General features: G+C 43.1%; 1 protein-coding gene across 1 annotated transcript in view; it reads right to left on the bottom strand.

The window, feature by feature from the left end:
• The window catches only part of RIMKLB (ribosomal modification protein rimK like family member B), a 129,160-nt gene extending 114,771 nt beyond the window's left edge, over positions 1-14,389 (bottom strand). Inside the window, exon 1 of the mRNA XM_044941051.2 lies at positions 14,261-14,389. The gene's annotated coding sequence lies outside the window, so the exon portion shown is untranslated. The remainder of the gene's footprint in view (positions 1-14,260) is intronic.
• Between the last annotated feature and the right edge of the window lie 379 nt (positions 14,390-14,768).

The raw sequence follows: 14,768 nt of genomic DNA, 5'->3' as shown, positions 1-14,768 counted from the left end.
CTCAGCTGATAAAGAATCCGCCTGCAATGCAGGAGACCCCGGTTTGAGTCCCGGGGTCAGAAAGATCCCCTGGAGAACGGATAGGCTACCCATTCCAGTATTCTTGGGCTTCCTTGATGGTTCAGATGGTAAAGAATACGCCTGCAATGTGGAAGACCTGGGTTTGATCCTTGGGTTGGGAAGATTCCTCTGGAGGAGGGCATGGCAACCCACTCCAGTATTCTTGCCTGGAGAATCTCATGGAGAGAGGAGCCTGACCAGCTACAGTTCATGGGGCCGAAGAGTCAGAATGACAGTGACAGACATACACACACACATATCCTGCAATATATCCTTCAAAACACTGTGCTACGTGAAAGACACCAGATATAAAATACCAAGTATTGTATAAGTCCACTTCCAAAACAGATAAATCCAGAGTTCTGACTCCCTGCAACAGTGGGCAAAGTATTTAACCTTTGTAAAGTTTTACTTTCCTATCTGTAAAATGGGTATGATGTTAACTTTTCATATATTTTTCGTATGAAGTTGGAGGATTACACAAAGCTGGCACTATTTTAGTGAATAGCATTGCCATTTTCTGTTCAGAAGACAGAAACCTAGGGACTTCCCTGATGGTCCAGTGGTTCAGAGTCCACCTGCCAATGCAGAAGACATGGATTTGATCCTTGGTCCAGGAAGACCCGGCTTGCCACACAGCACCTAAGTCCATGAGTCTCAACTACTGAAGCCCATTGCAAAGAAATCTAACAAATTAAACTATAAAAAGGTAAAATAAAAGTTAAGTATTTCAAACATCTCAACACTGTGTAGAGACTCAAATTCTCTTAAAACTTTCAGCTTGAAATGCCAATATTTAATGTAGGATTCTTTATATTATATTTGAATGTATATTATCTTGAACTAAAAACAAATAGATTTGGAGAACAGAAGGAAGGGGGCAGGACACAGCCATTAGAACCAACTGTTTAGAACCAACTAGATTCAACTTTCAGTAGATCTTGAGTCTCATTAAACAATAATTATAATTCATTATCCTCTAAATGACACACCCACAGGGGCCAGGACAGTTTAGGGCCAAAAAGGCCAAAAAGTGGGTGGTGGCTCCATTCTGAAAAATCCCCACCCCTCCTCCAAGCTGGTTAGAATGTTCCTCCCACTTATCAGCCCAGGAAACTACTCAGCCCATAAAAACTAACCACCTGGTATTTCAGGGCCCCCTCTCCTCTTCAGGCTTCCCAGGTGGCGCTAGTGGTAAAGAATCTGCCTTTCAGTGCAGGAGATACAGGAGACAGTTTCGATCCCTGAGTCAGGAAGATCCCCTGGAGAAGGAAATGGCAACCTACTCCAGTCTGTGGGGTCACAAAGAGTCAGACATGACTGAGCACAATAGGACTGCAGCCCACCAGGCTCTTCTGTCCATGGGATTTCCCAGGTGAAAATACTGGAGTGGGTTTCCATTTCCTCCACCAGGGGATCTTCCTGACCCATGGATGGCACCCAAGTCTCCTGAGTCTCCTGCATTGGCGGGTGAATTCTTTACCACTGAGCCACCTGGGAAGCAGTGTATGAGGTCATAGAGAGTTGGACACCTAAAGATACACATAACACTTAGCCACTACAGACTGAAAAGATAATATCCAAACTCATCTGGGGTTATCTCCAGAGAGAAAAATAGGATGGGAGAAAGAAAGTAGGGGAAAGGGAACTTAATGCTTTTTACTCCATACAGTTCTACCAAAAAAAGCATAAGTTTTTAATAGTTAAAATTTTAGAAAAATACCATTGAAAACTTAGGACTCAATAGCAATTCTTGTTTTCTATTCTCCAATGTTTATTTACTAACATACAGACTATTCCACTAATTTCAGGGGTTGAGAAGATTCGAGGGCATAGGTGAGCACATGTCTAGAAACTTTCTTTACCAATGATTTATGAAACACTTTAAAGGCTGGACAACGTGCAGGAGAGGGAGTCAGGGTTCCATCAGAGAAAGAGAACCAGAAAAAGATATATACATTATAGCAGATGGAACTCTACTCCATGTTATGTGGCTCCATGTTATGTCCCTGGATGGGAGCAGAGTTTGGAGAATGGATCCATGTATATGTATGGTTGAGTCCTTTCGCTGTTCACCTGAAGCTATCACAACATTTGTTTGTTAATTGGCTATACCCCAGTGCAAAATAAAAAGTTTAAAAGAAAAAAAATTAAACAAACAAACAAAAAAATATACATTAAGAAGTTGACTCACACGAGTGTAGGAGCTGGCACAGAGTCTGAAATCTGCAGCACGGGGTGGCACGAAGGACTGGTGAGAACTCTAAGGCAGAAGCTTCAGTCCTCTACTGAAATATCTCCCTGGAAGCCTCTCAGTTCTGCTCTTAAATCCTTACTAACTGAATAAGACCCACTCAGATTATGTAAAATACAATCAAGCATTTTTTTTTGGCAGTGCTGCGGGGCATTCGGGATCTTTGTTCCCCTACCAGGGATTGAACCCTGTGACTCCTGCAGTGGAAGCAGAGTCCTAATCACTGGAATTCCAACTAAGGGATTACTGACTTCTTATCTACAAAATTCCCAACAACACCCAGATCAGTGTTTGACCGAATATCTGGGGCTTCACCAAAGTGAAGTTGCTCAGTCGTGTCCAACTCTTTGCGACCCCATGGACTGTAGCCTACCAGGCTCCTCTGTCCATGGAATTTTCCAGGCAAGAGTACTGGAGTGGGTTGCCATTTCCTTAGTGTAGCTCATTTCACTGCAGATAGCAGAGACTGACTCAATCTACTCATAAAAAGCAAATTTGTTTTACAGTCACATGTAGACAATAACGGAGAAGGCAATGGCACCCCACCCCAGTACTCTTGCCTGGAAAATCCCATGGACAAAGGAGCCTGGAAGGCTGCAGTCCATGGGGTCGCTGAGGGTCAGACACGACTGAGCGACTTCACTTTCACTTTTCACTTTCATGCATTGGAGAAGGAAATGGCAACCCACTCCAGTGTTCTTGCCTGGAGAATCCCAGGGACAGGGGAGCCTGGTGGGCTGCCATCTATGGGGTCACACAGAGTCGGACACGACTGAAGCGACTTAGTAGTAGTAGTAGTACTAGACAATAACTGGAAAAATGAGATGGTTTTGCTAGTGACTAAGAGGTTGGGCTTCCCTTATAGCTCAGTCAGTAAAGAATCTGCCTGCAATGAAGGAGACCTGAGTTCGATCCCTGGGTGGGAAGATCCTCTGGAGAAGGAAATGGCAACCCACTCCAGTATTCTTGCCTGGAAAATCCCATGGACAGAGGAGCCTGGTGGGCTACAGTCCATGGGGCCGCAAGAGTCGGACACGACTTAGTGACTAAACCACGAAGAGGTTCTAGTGACTAGCTACATTTCCTGGCTTTTTCAAGGACCACATGGCTTCTGTCTCTCTCAGTGTCTTTTTTCTCCCTAAGGGTAGAAGGCAGAAGGAGCAGAGGGTGTCAGAGGATGAGATGGCTGGATGGCATCACAGATGCAATGGACATGAACTTGGGCAAATTTCGAGAGATGGTGAGGGACAGAGAGGCCTGGCATGCTGCAGTCCATGGGGTCACAAAGTCATACATGACTAGGCGACTGAACAACAACAAGGGTTCCCTCTGTTCGCCTCCATTACTTGCTATCTTCTTCTGAAAGTTCCTGCTCCATATGACCTCAACTCATCATAGATTCTCCAATATTCTCTTCTTTTTTTGTAATCTTAGTTCACCTATCAGGGATGGAACCCATGCCCCCTGCAGCAGAAGCATGGAGTCTTACCCACTGGACTGCCAGGGAAGTCCCTCTATTTTTTATTCTTAGTCCATAAATAATTTTTAAAATAAAGTTTTATGTAGAGAAAAGTGCCAGAATCCTAAGCAACAGTTTGAGAATTTTCATAAACGTCTGACAAATAGCACAATCAACAAGTAAACACAAGGGACTTTCCTGGGGCTTCAGTGGTAAAGAATCCACCTTCCAATGCAGGGGATGCTGGTTCGACCCCTGGCTGGGGGTCTAAGATCCCACATGCTACTGAGCAACTAAGCCTGTGCACCACGAAGGAGTCCCATGTACTGAAACTAAGACCCGATGCAGCCAAAAATAGAAATAAAGAAATAAATTTTTAAAAATGTTTGAAGAAATAAAACAGGGATTTTCCTAGTGGTCCAGTGATTAAGGCTCCATGCTTTCACTGCAGGGGGAATTGGGTTGGATCCCTGGTTGGGGAAATTGCACATGCCATTAAAAAAAAGAAAAGAAAACACGGCTAACATTCCAAAAGTTCCCCTCATTCTGCGTCCCAGCCCTCGTTTAAATGAAAAATTAATAGTGAGAAGAGCTAATGATACATTTGGCAGAGAGAATAGCACTTTAAAGATGGAGAGGTTAGGGTAACATTTAAGGAGGTGCAGCTGTAGGAGAAGAGGAGTCTAGAGGGTGGGGCAGCACAGGACTGATCATGAAAAACCCTGTATTAAGTTGAGGGATTTAATTTTTAAACCTGCAGGCTATAAAGAATATCTGAAAGGATTTTTTCAAACAAAAATAATTATGTCCTTCATAAAAGGGATGTGAATTCTAGGGAGTAGCACCTATCTTTTGCTAATCAGCTGTAGAAGTTATAGTTGACTATGAAGGAAGAAATCCTACAGTACTGAGGTATGCCTAAGTCATCCTGGCTTACTACCTGTTGTAAGTGTACACTAATTAGAACAGCCTGCGGTGTGGTCATTTAAATATGCATTGAAGAAAAGAATTAACCATTAAAGAAAAGAATTCATTTAAAACTCAAAATGGCATCAAAATGGAACTGGGTAGCCATTGTGGATGTAGTTTCGGACATGTTCTTCCATGACTGAGAACTTGAACTTTCTGAACTGTATCTAACTCAGGGACACTACTAACCAATCTGAAAATAATATCCACTGCCAACTGCACGCTTATGGTCTCAAGGTCCCGCCTTGTAAAGATGCATCCATTTGAGGTCCCAACCAAACCTTGCTCAACAAACACCCTTACTTCTTGCCAGTTCCAGTTTTGATTCTTGACAGACAACTTTATTCATTTCTCTTAATCATCCCAGGGTCAGGTAGCAGGCAACTATCGGAAATCCCATGGACAGAGGAGCCTGGTGAGCCATGCGGTCACAAAGAGTCGGACACAACTGAGCAACTAACACACCATAGGTTAGAACCCGAGGAAATTAATTCAAACTAGCCAGGCTTAACCTGCTTACCCTGCACTGCCGTGTCCTTCCTCTTGTTTAGCTGCTAAGTCGTGTCCGACCCTTTTTCGACCCCATGGATTGTAGCCTGCCAGGTTCCATTGTCTGTGGGATTTTCCAGGCAAAAAGACTGGAGTGGGTTGCCATTTCCTTTTCCAGGGGATCTCCCCAACCCAGGGATCAAACCCACGTTTTCTGGCCTTTCCTCCTGGAAACACCAATAATGGTTCTGATCTAAACCTGTCCTTCCTGTCTTGTGTCTCCTGACCACTCTGCTGTTCTTCCCTGTGACTCTGTGTGGCATACTGTGCCTCCTGTGTTAAGATCTGTGAATATAATAAACTTTACTGTGTCTCCTCATGGCTGCACTTGAATGATCATCTCACAAAGGAATATAAAACAGAAAAAAAAGATATTAAACACTTCCAACCCCCAAGTAAGGACTGCCTCAGGCTTATAGGTCTTAAGATAACATTTAGCTATCTCCTTGACTCATTCCCTCAAGGCCTTGTATGCATCCAGTTGGTGCCTTTACCCCCCACCCAAGTCATACATAATACACTGAACTGTGGTGTTGGAGAAGACTCTTGAGAGTCCCTTGGACTGCAAAGAGATCCAACCAGTCCATCCTAAAGGAAATCAGTCCTGAATAGTCATTGGAAGGACTGATATTGAAGCTGAAACTCCAACACTTTGGCCGCCTGATGCGAAGAACTGACTCATTTGAAAAGACCCTAATGCTGGGAATAATTGAAGGCAGGAGAAGGGGATGACAGAGATTGAGATGGTTGGATGGCATCACCGACTCAGTGGACATAAGTTTGAGTAAACTCTAGGAGTTGGTGATGGACATGGAGGCCTGGCGTGCTGCAGTTCATGGGGTCGCAAAGAGTCAGACACGACTGAGCGACTGAACTAAACTGATTCCCTTTAACCCATAAGAGGGTTTCTAGTTTTCTGAAAGATGGTAAAATTGGTACAAAGACACTCTGACCCTCCCTTGTCTACCTAAATTAGAGCTAAACCTCTCAAGCAAAAGGTACCCTCCTTGTTTTGTTGTTGTTGTTGTTTAGTTGCTAAGTCATTTGGGACTCCGTGGACTGTATCCCACCAGGGGTGGGCTGTCCAGGAGATTTTTCCAGGCAAGAATACTAGAGTGGGTTGCCATTTCCTTCTTCAGGAGATCTTCCCAACCCAGGGATAGATAGAACCCCAAGTCTCCTGCTTGGCAGGTGGATTCTTCATCACTGAGCCACTAGAGACAAGAAATTGAGAGCCAAGAAGGGTGTGTAAGCAAATCTTGTTACTTCTTCATCTGCATACTATAGCAAGCCCAAACCCCTTTTATCCAGTCCATTCTTCACAACCCATTGTTTCTTTGCCTAAATTATATAGAAGCTCTATGCTTTGGTTAGTTCTTTAAATCTCATATTTCTATGGGGCTCCTGTAAACACAAAATGAAAACTGTTTTCCTCTGGTTACTCTGTCTTGTGCTAATTAATTACACCAGCCAAAGAATTAAGATAGAAAGGAAAAATGTTTCTACTTCCGTATGGTTTTAGTATTTCCCTAGGAGACTAAATTGTTATAATATACATTACTTTTTATTTTGTATGTGCATGACCTTTAAGGCTGGTGTAAAGGAAACTGACAACCTAGAATCTATATTTCAACATAGCTTTATTATTTGTTATGCATTGTATAGAGGATAACTTCCGTTTCTTTTGGGGGGAAAATGCCTTGAGGTAATACAGAAAACTTTACTTAAGGCTGAAGAATTTACTACCTTGTAGAATGAGAACATTCATAGGAAACACGTGACCCTCCATGGAAATTTGATTTGAGATACAGCTGGAAAATTATACAAACATTTCCATATTCAAGGATTTGGGGATTCAGGAAGACACAGGGTAATTTTCCATATTACTTTAAGACTCTGGGAAATCTTTGGCTAACCAGTAATTAGAACACCTTGCTTCCGCTGCAGGGGCATGGGTTCAACCCCTGGATAGGGAACTAAGATCCTGCATGCCCTTTGGTGTGACTCCTCCCAAAAAGACTCTGAATTTATCTTACCTCCATTGCTAACCTGGCTAAATAATCTCTCATACAGCTCCCTTTTGATAGCACCAGTTTAGAAAGCACTGTCTGAGTCCTCTCTCTTTTTTTTTAATCTTTTGGCCAGGCCACATGGCATGTGAGATCTTAGTTCCCCTACCAAGAATCAACCAACACACCCTACATTGGCAGTGTGAAGTCATAACCACTGGACCACCAGGGAAGTCCTCTTGAGTTCTCTCAGTGATGAGTAGTCAGAACCTGGGAGAATACCCCTGCCATTTACCTGCCAGAGAACATGACTGACCCACCAACCTTGCCTTCACAGAAAACTGGTAGAATAATTCGCTCCTCTACCAAGAGTATATTGTCTACAGCAAGTGTGGTTTTATCCTACCAGGTTGTTCATAGCACAGTGTACTATCATAAGCCCAGGAAGAGTTCCACACCACTTACTAGGTTTTTTTACGATATTAAGTTGTAGCATAAAGTGAAAGAAAGCATCAGTTATCAAGAGAAAATTCAATCAAGAGATACTGACTAGTTTGCTTCTTTTTTTCAAATTTATTCATTTTTTAATTGAAGAATAATTGCTTTTCAGAATTGTGTTGGTTTCTGATTTTTTTGGGGGGTAGGGGGTGGGGGTTGTTTCTTGATGCCCTGTTCTCTCCAGTCCAAAGTGGAAGCCCGTCCCCCCCTTTTTTTCTCTTTTCTTTTAAGTTACTGAAGGTGATAAAGTTAATAACCCTTTAGATTCTCATCTTCAACAATTTTTCTCTATTCATAAACATCCTTCCTGGATCTTCTAGCTCAGAAACCCACACCTAGCCTCAAGTAAAAAGAAAAATAGAGTAGATGCTTGGACGAAGTATTTTTTTTTGACACCTTGGCCATCTCTAACACTTGGCAGTGTGGGAAGGTCATGTGACTTAAAGACAGGTTCTGGGTAGACACCCTGCAGTATGGTATCCTGGTTTTTCTGCTGGCCCTGCAGAGCTAGGTACACAAAAATTGTCCCCAGTTTCCATTCCACACAGGTGTACAAGCTGAGAGGGGCTGGGCTATCTGTGGATTCCTGGCTGTGTAAGCCACAACTCACTAATTCATGCATTCATATGCCGGTCCACAAATACAATCACAAATATTGCCAATGCCTACAAAATCTGGGAAGAACAAGAATGTATTTCCACGAGGGGAGGATAGAGAAAAGGGACAGTTAGGGAGTTTGGAATCGACATGTACACACTGATATATTTTAAATGGATAGGGATTTCTCTGGTGGTCCCGTGGTAAAGACTCCACACTCCAAATGCAGAGGACAGGGCTCAGGGAACTAGATCACACATACCGCAAATAAGATCCAGCGTGCCACAACTAAGGGTCTGCAAGCCACAGCTAAAGGTCCTGAATACCAAAACTAAGGTCTGGAAAAGCCAAATAAATAAAATAATAATAATAAAATGGATAAGCAACAAGGACATACTGTATAGCACAGAGAACTCTACTCAGTGCTATGTGGCAGCCTGGATGAGAGAAGTATGGTGGGGGAGGAGAAAGTATACATGGATATGTATGGCTGAGTCCCTTTACTATCCACCTGAAACTATCACAACATTGTTAATCGACTATAATGTAAAATATGTTAAAAAATATATATATATATATTTCCGATTGTCTTCATAACAAATCAGAACTCTGGCAAGAACAGAGTGTACACTCTATAAGGTGAAGATAAGAGTTTATGGGAGCCAAAAAGAGATAATGAAGTGTCCTGGGGTTCAGGCATTATCCCCAGTCTTGGCTGAGAGGCCAGGAAAAGTATGATCTTCAGGACTGGAAGAGTTAGCTGTAGGGAGAGTCAGCTCTGGACAGATCATGTCTGTGAAGTCACAGGCCATCAGGAAGACAGGCAGAAAGGCTGGCTAGCTTGATGCTTAACAAGCTGTCCTAATCTTTGGACCATGAAACCTACCCAGTACAAATAACCACCTCTGGGGGTTAATCAAATTCTGCCCCTAGGGTTTTAAAGCTGTCATGGTCTACGCAGTTTGGTTTCTTTTTCCTTCTACTTTTAAATCCCAAGGGAGCTTCATGTACCCTTTATCATAGATGAGATCTGAATCTGAAATTAAGCCAAGAGGGATAAAGCATATCAAAATCAGTGAGCTACAGAAGTTTGCAAAGGCCTTCATGAAAATTGGTGAAGTTGAACTAGGGTCTAAAAATCAGAATCAGTCAAGGAGAGAATAAAATCTTGGATTACAAACTCCAACACTTTTTCTCCTAACTAGAAAACTTTCAATTCCTAATGAAATGTTTTCACATTGGTTCACACAAAGATGACATTTCATAAGTATTTTAGTACAAAATAAAATGACTCTGGACTTCCCTGGTGGCTCAGTGGTATAGAATCTGCCTGCCGATGCAGGACAGATGGGTTCGTTCCCTGATCCAGGAAGATCCCACCTGCCATGGATCAGTGAAGCCCGTGTACCACAACTACTGAGCCTTTGTGGGAATCACAACTACTGAAGCCTGCACTTTCTAGAGCCTGTGCTGCACAACAAGAGAAGCCACTGCAATGAAAAGCCCATGCACCACAACTTGAGTAGCCCCCGCTTACCACAACAAGAGAAAGCCCTCGAAGAAATGAAGACCCAGCACAGCCAAAAATAAATAAGTAAATTATTGAAAAAAAAAAAGGAAACATAGTTGTGAAATAATAAATAATAATAACTATCATTTATTGAGTGCTTATATATTCCAGGCTGTTCTAAATGCTTTATATGTATTATATTGTATGACTCATATAACAACCCTGTGATGTAGGTACATTATCTCATCCTATAGGAGAGGGAACTGAAGCACTAACAGGTGAAGTAATTTGCCCCAGGTCATGCAGCTGGAATTTGAGTGGTCTGGAGGTTCCAATCTGTCCTGTTACTACCAGACTACCATTTAATATGTAAATCATATTTACATATTAAAGGTTGAGCTGATATTCAGCCACTCCAACAGCTTACAACCAGACAGTCTGATTGGTTGATACGCTGTTCTGATTTAGTTGGTGTATGGATGATTCCATTGTTAATACATTATGATGATCACTTCTGATTATAGGTGTAGTTGAAGCCATAGAAATGAATGAGATGTCCCAGGAAGTGTGTTGATATAGTATGGGAAACCTAATGTTTGATCACTGTGAAAGCAAAGACAGGGTCTGTTTTATTTACTGCTATATAAGTGAAAAAGTGAAAGTGAAAGTCTTTCAGTCATGTCCGACTCTTTGCGGCCCCATGGAATTCTCCAGGCCAGAATATTGGAGTGGGTAGCCTTTCCCTTCTCCAGGGGATCTTCCCAACCCAGGGATCGAACCCATGTCTCCCACATTGTAGGCAGATTCTTTACCAGCTGAGCCACAAGGGAAGCCCATTTACTGCTATACAGCATATTAAAAAGCAGAGACATTACTTTGCCAACAAAGGTCCGTCTAGTCAAGGCTATGGTTTTTCTAGTAGTCATGTATGGATGTGAGAGTGGACTATAAAGAAAGCTGAGCACCGACGAACTGATCCTTTTGAACTATGGTGTTGGAGAAGACTTGAGAGTCCCTTGGATGGCAAGGAAATCCAACCAGTCCATCCTAAAGGAAATCAGTCCTGAATAGTCATTGGAAGGACTGATGCTAAAGCTGAAACTCTAATACTTTGGCCACCTGATGGGAAGAACTGACTCATTTGGAAAGACCCTGATGCTGGGGGTGATTGAAGGTGGGAAGAGAAGGGGACAACAGAGGATGAGATGGTTGGATGGCATCACCGACTCAATGGATATGAGTTTGAGCAAGCTCCGGGAGTTGGTGATGAACAGGGAAGCCTGAGGTACTGCAGTCCATGCGGACATGACTAAGCAACTGAACTGAACTGAACTGATTACCAAATTGGTTTTACTCAATCTACTGAATAAGTGAATGAATGAATGAGAGCTGATAATCTTATGAAACATTAATAATTCAGTGGTGGACAAAGAAAGGAATGCCTGAGAAGAAAGCTGGGAAGAAGGGAACGAGGAGAGAATAGGTCTTGCATATCGTAGAGTGCCAAGTATAATGTGCTCAAACATATGAACAATGCAAATAGGTAAAAGAAGTTAAATATTGAAGACAGCCCATTGGTGGCCTTAGCAAAGGCCTACAAAGGAGTTGAGCAACAAAAGATAAAGAAAAGAATAATGAGGGACTTCCCTGGTGGTCCAGTAGTAAGACTCTGTGCTCTCAATGCAGGGGGTGCAGGTTTCATCCCTGTCGGGGAAGTTAAAGCCCACATGCCAAGTTGGACAGCTATAGAAAATTTTTTTAAAAATAAATAAATAGAAAAATGAGTCTACACTAGTAATTCCAGAAACCTGACTGGGAAAAAATGGATCCATGAGGTTAACACGTAATTGGAGCATAGAGGAAGGGCTACCTTTTTTAATCTGGTATTTAGACTTTGACCAGTGACACTTTGAAAATTCTGCTGGCTCTTTAAGAACTCTTACAAAATTATTCTAAAGTTTATTTAGTAGAAAAAGCATGTGAGAAATCTGAGAAAATTCTGAAAATGAAGAATGATGAGGGTGGGGATAAATTGGGATAAATGGCATCACTGATTCAATGGACATCAGTTTGAGCAAGCTCCAGGAGTTGGTAAAGGACAAGGAAGACTGGTGTGCTGCAGTCCATGGGGTCCCAAAAACCTGGACATGATTGAGCGATTGAACAACAAAACCTGTATAATGATCTTATCAAGATTCAATTCAGTGACCTTTCTGACTTTCCCCAACCCACCAGCCCTCTTCCTTTCTTCATTTTCTTTCTTATCCAACTCAGAGATAGACTCATCTAAAACTTTTCTGTCCCTCAAATCCTTTTATTGCTCTCATCTGCCAGAATTCTGAAACTGGCTGTTAGCATACTCCATGGAGAAGGCAATGGCACCCCTCTCCAGTACTCTTGCCTGGAAAATCCCACAGACGGAGGAACCTGGTAGGCTGCAGTCCATGGGGTCGCTGGGAGTCGGACACGACCGAGTGACTTCACTTTCACTTTTCACTTTCATGCATTGGAGAAGGAAATGGCAACCCAGTCCAGTGTTCTTGCCTGGAGAATCCCAGGGACGGGGGAGCCTGGTGGGCTGCCATCTATGGGGTCGCACAGAGTCGGACATGACTGAAGCGGCTTAGCAGCAGCAGCATACTCCAAGCCAGCACCTTACCAACTCAGTTCAGTGGGGAAATGCCACACAATAGGGCAGGTTAAAGACTATAAACGCATGACCAGCATCCCAAAGGGGCTCTTTTAACTAACAACAGTGAGTCTACTCTATCTCGCTTGTCAACTCATCCTCCCCACGTTGGAGAACAAAGTATTGGAGCTTCAGCTTCAGCATCAGTCCTTCCAATAAATATTCAGGGTTGATTTTCTTTAGGATTGACTGGTTTGATCTCCTTGCATTCCAAGGGACTCTCAAGAGTCTTTTCCAGCAGCACAATTCAAAAGCATCAATTCTTTGGTTTTGGTCCAACTCTCACATTGTCACATGATTACTGGAAAAACCATACCCTTGACTACACATACAGAAAGAGTACTCATGCACCAAGAAGCCGGAGCACTACAACTAGAGAGTAGCTTCCTCAACTAGAGAAAACCATGCACAGCAATGAAGACCCAGGGCAGCCAAAAATAAATTATTTTTTAAATTATTAAAAAAAAAACTTAGTAACCAGTTTGATGCTCTTTACACAAAGGGAAAACAAACCATAAATTGGGGGAATACAGAGCCTCAGAAGCTATGGAACCCTCTTCCCCAGGATGTCTAGGCTAGAGTGAGTTTTATAAAGCATTAGAAGCAGCAACTTGTAAACAAGGCATTCATGATTGGGAGCTCAGGGGTTTTCTTGTAAGACTTGCAAGCTTATTTTCTAGGGTTAGGTAAGCGTGGTGGGAGGATTGTGACTGGTCTATGTTAGGTTTCTTGGACCCTGGGGCATTTCCTGTTTATGTGAGGGCTGACAGAAGTTTCAAAGTGGGCTAGCCTCCATTCCGGGGGTCCCAAAATTAGGTTCTGGACCCAATTCCACTGTTGGCGGGGAGTTCTACCACCTCCCCCCATCCCCGCCCCTGGCCCCAACCAACACACACGTGCGTGAGTGCTCACTCCCTCAGTCGTGTCTGACTCTTTGGGACCCCATGGACTGTAGCCTGCCAGGATCCTCCATCCATGGGATTTTCCAGGCAAGAATACTGGAGTGGGTTGCCATTAGTTGCTATATCCTCCTCCAGCGTATCTTCCCGAGCCAGGGACTGAACCTGCGTCTCCTGAATAGGCAGGCAGATTCTTTACCGCTGAGCCAACTCACTGGCTCTTTCTGATACTCAGAAAGATTGAATGCAGGAAAAGAAAGGGATGACAGAGAATGAGAGGGTTGGATGGCATCACCAACTCGTTGGACATGAGTTTGAGCAAGCTCCTGGAGGTGGTGAAGGACAGGGAAGCCTGGCGTGCTGCATTGCATGGGGGTAGCAAAAGAGTCGGACACGATTTAGCAACTGAACAGCAACAACCCCTCCTAGAAGGTCCAAGTGTGAAAAGGATAAAGTACCAACCCTACAAACACAGTGTATCTCCCTTGGCAACCAGCCCTTATCCTTAGGCGACATAAGGGCATTCCTAAAGTTGCCTCATTAACATAGCAAAACACCTTTATCTCTCTCATCACTAAGGAAATTTCAACGGTTTTATAAGGGCAGCCTTAAAAAGGGAACAAAATCCCAATATATATTCCTTATTATAATTCATAATATCAGTCCCCATAAAAAAAGTATCTTCATCAGCATGCCATATAAACTAGAAATTATATATCTGACTACGTAAAATTTTAAATTCCTCTTAAGAAAACTCATAACGTTACCGAATTGAACTTGGATCCGCTCGCCGGTCCCGCAGCAAAGTCGATTTACTGCCTCCAAGTTGTGTGAGGGGAAAGGACAGCGTTTATTGCAGAGTATGGAGGGAGGAGATGGGGCGGCTCAATCCCAAAGACCAGAACTCCCCGATGGCTTTCAGGAAAGAGTTTTTAAAGGCACCATTTGGGGTGAGGGCTGCAGAGGGCATGACTTTTTTCTGATTGGTTGGTGATGAAGTAACAGGGTGGTGCTTCAGAAACTAAGTAATCAACCTTCTGGTTCCAACCCGTCTAGAGTCCACATGTTTGTGTTCAGCATCCTTCAGCTGGGCTGGGGTTCTATTTTCTGCAGAGCAATTCAAAGATATGCATTGGATTGTTATATATACACACCACACACACACACACACAGGAGATGCAGGTTAGACCCCTGAGTTGGGATGATCCCCTGGCAAGGAAATGGCAACCCACTCCAGTATTCTTGCCTGAAAATCCCCACGGACAGAGGAGCCAG

Source organism: Bubalus bubalis, chromosome 4 (assembly GCF_019923935.1).
Source record: "Bubalus bubalis isolate 160015118507 breed Murrah chromosome 4, NDDB_SH_1, whole genome shotgun sequence".
In the NCBI taxonomy this organism is placed as follows: domain Eukaryota; kingdom Metazoa; phylum Chordata; class Mammalia; order Artiodactyla; family Bovidae; genus Bubalus; species Bubalus bubalis.
The sequence above is the reverse complement of the archived record's forward strand: the minus strand, read 5'-3'. Positions and strand labels throughout refer to the sequence as shown.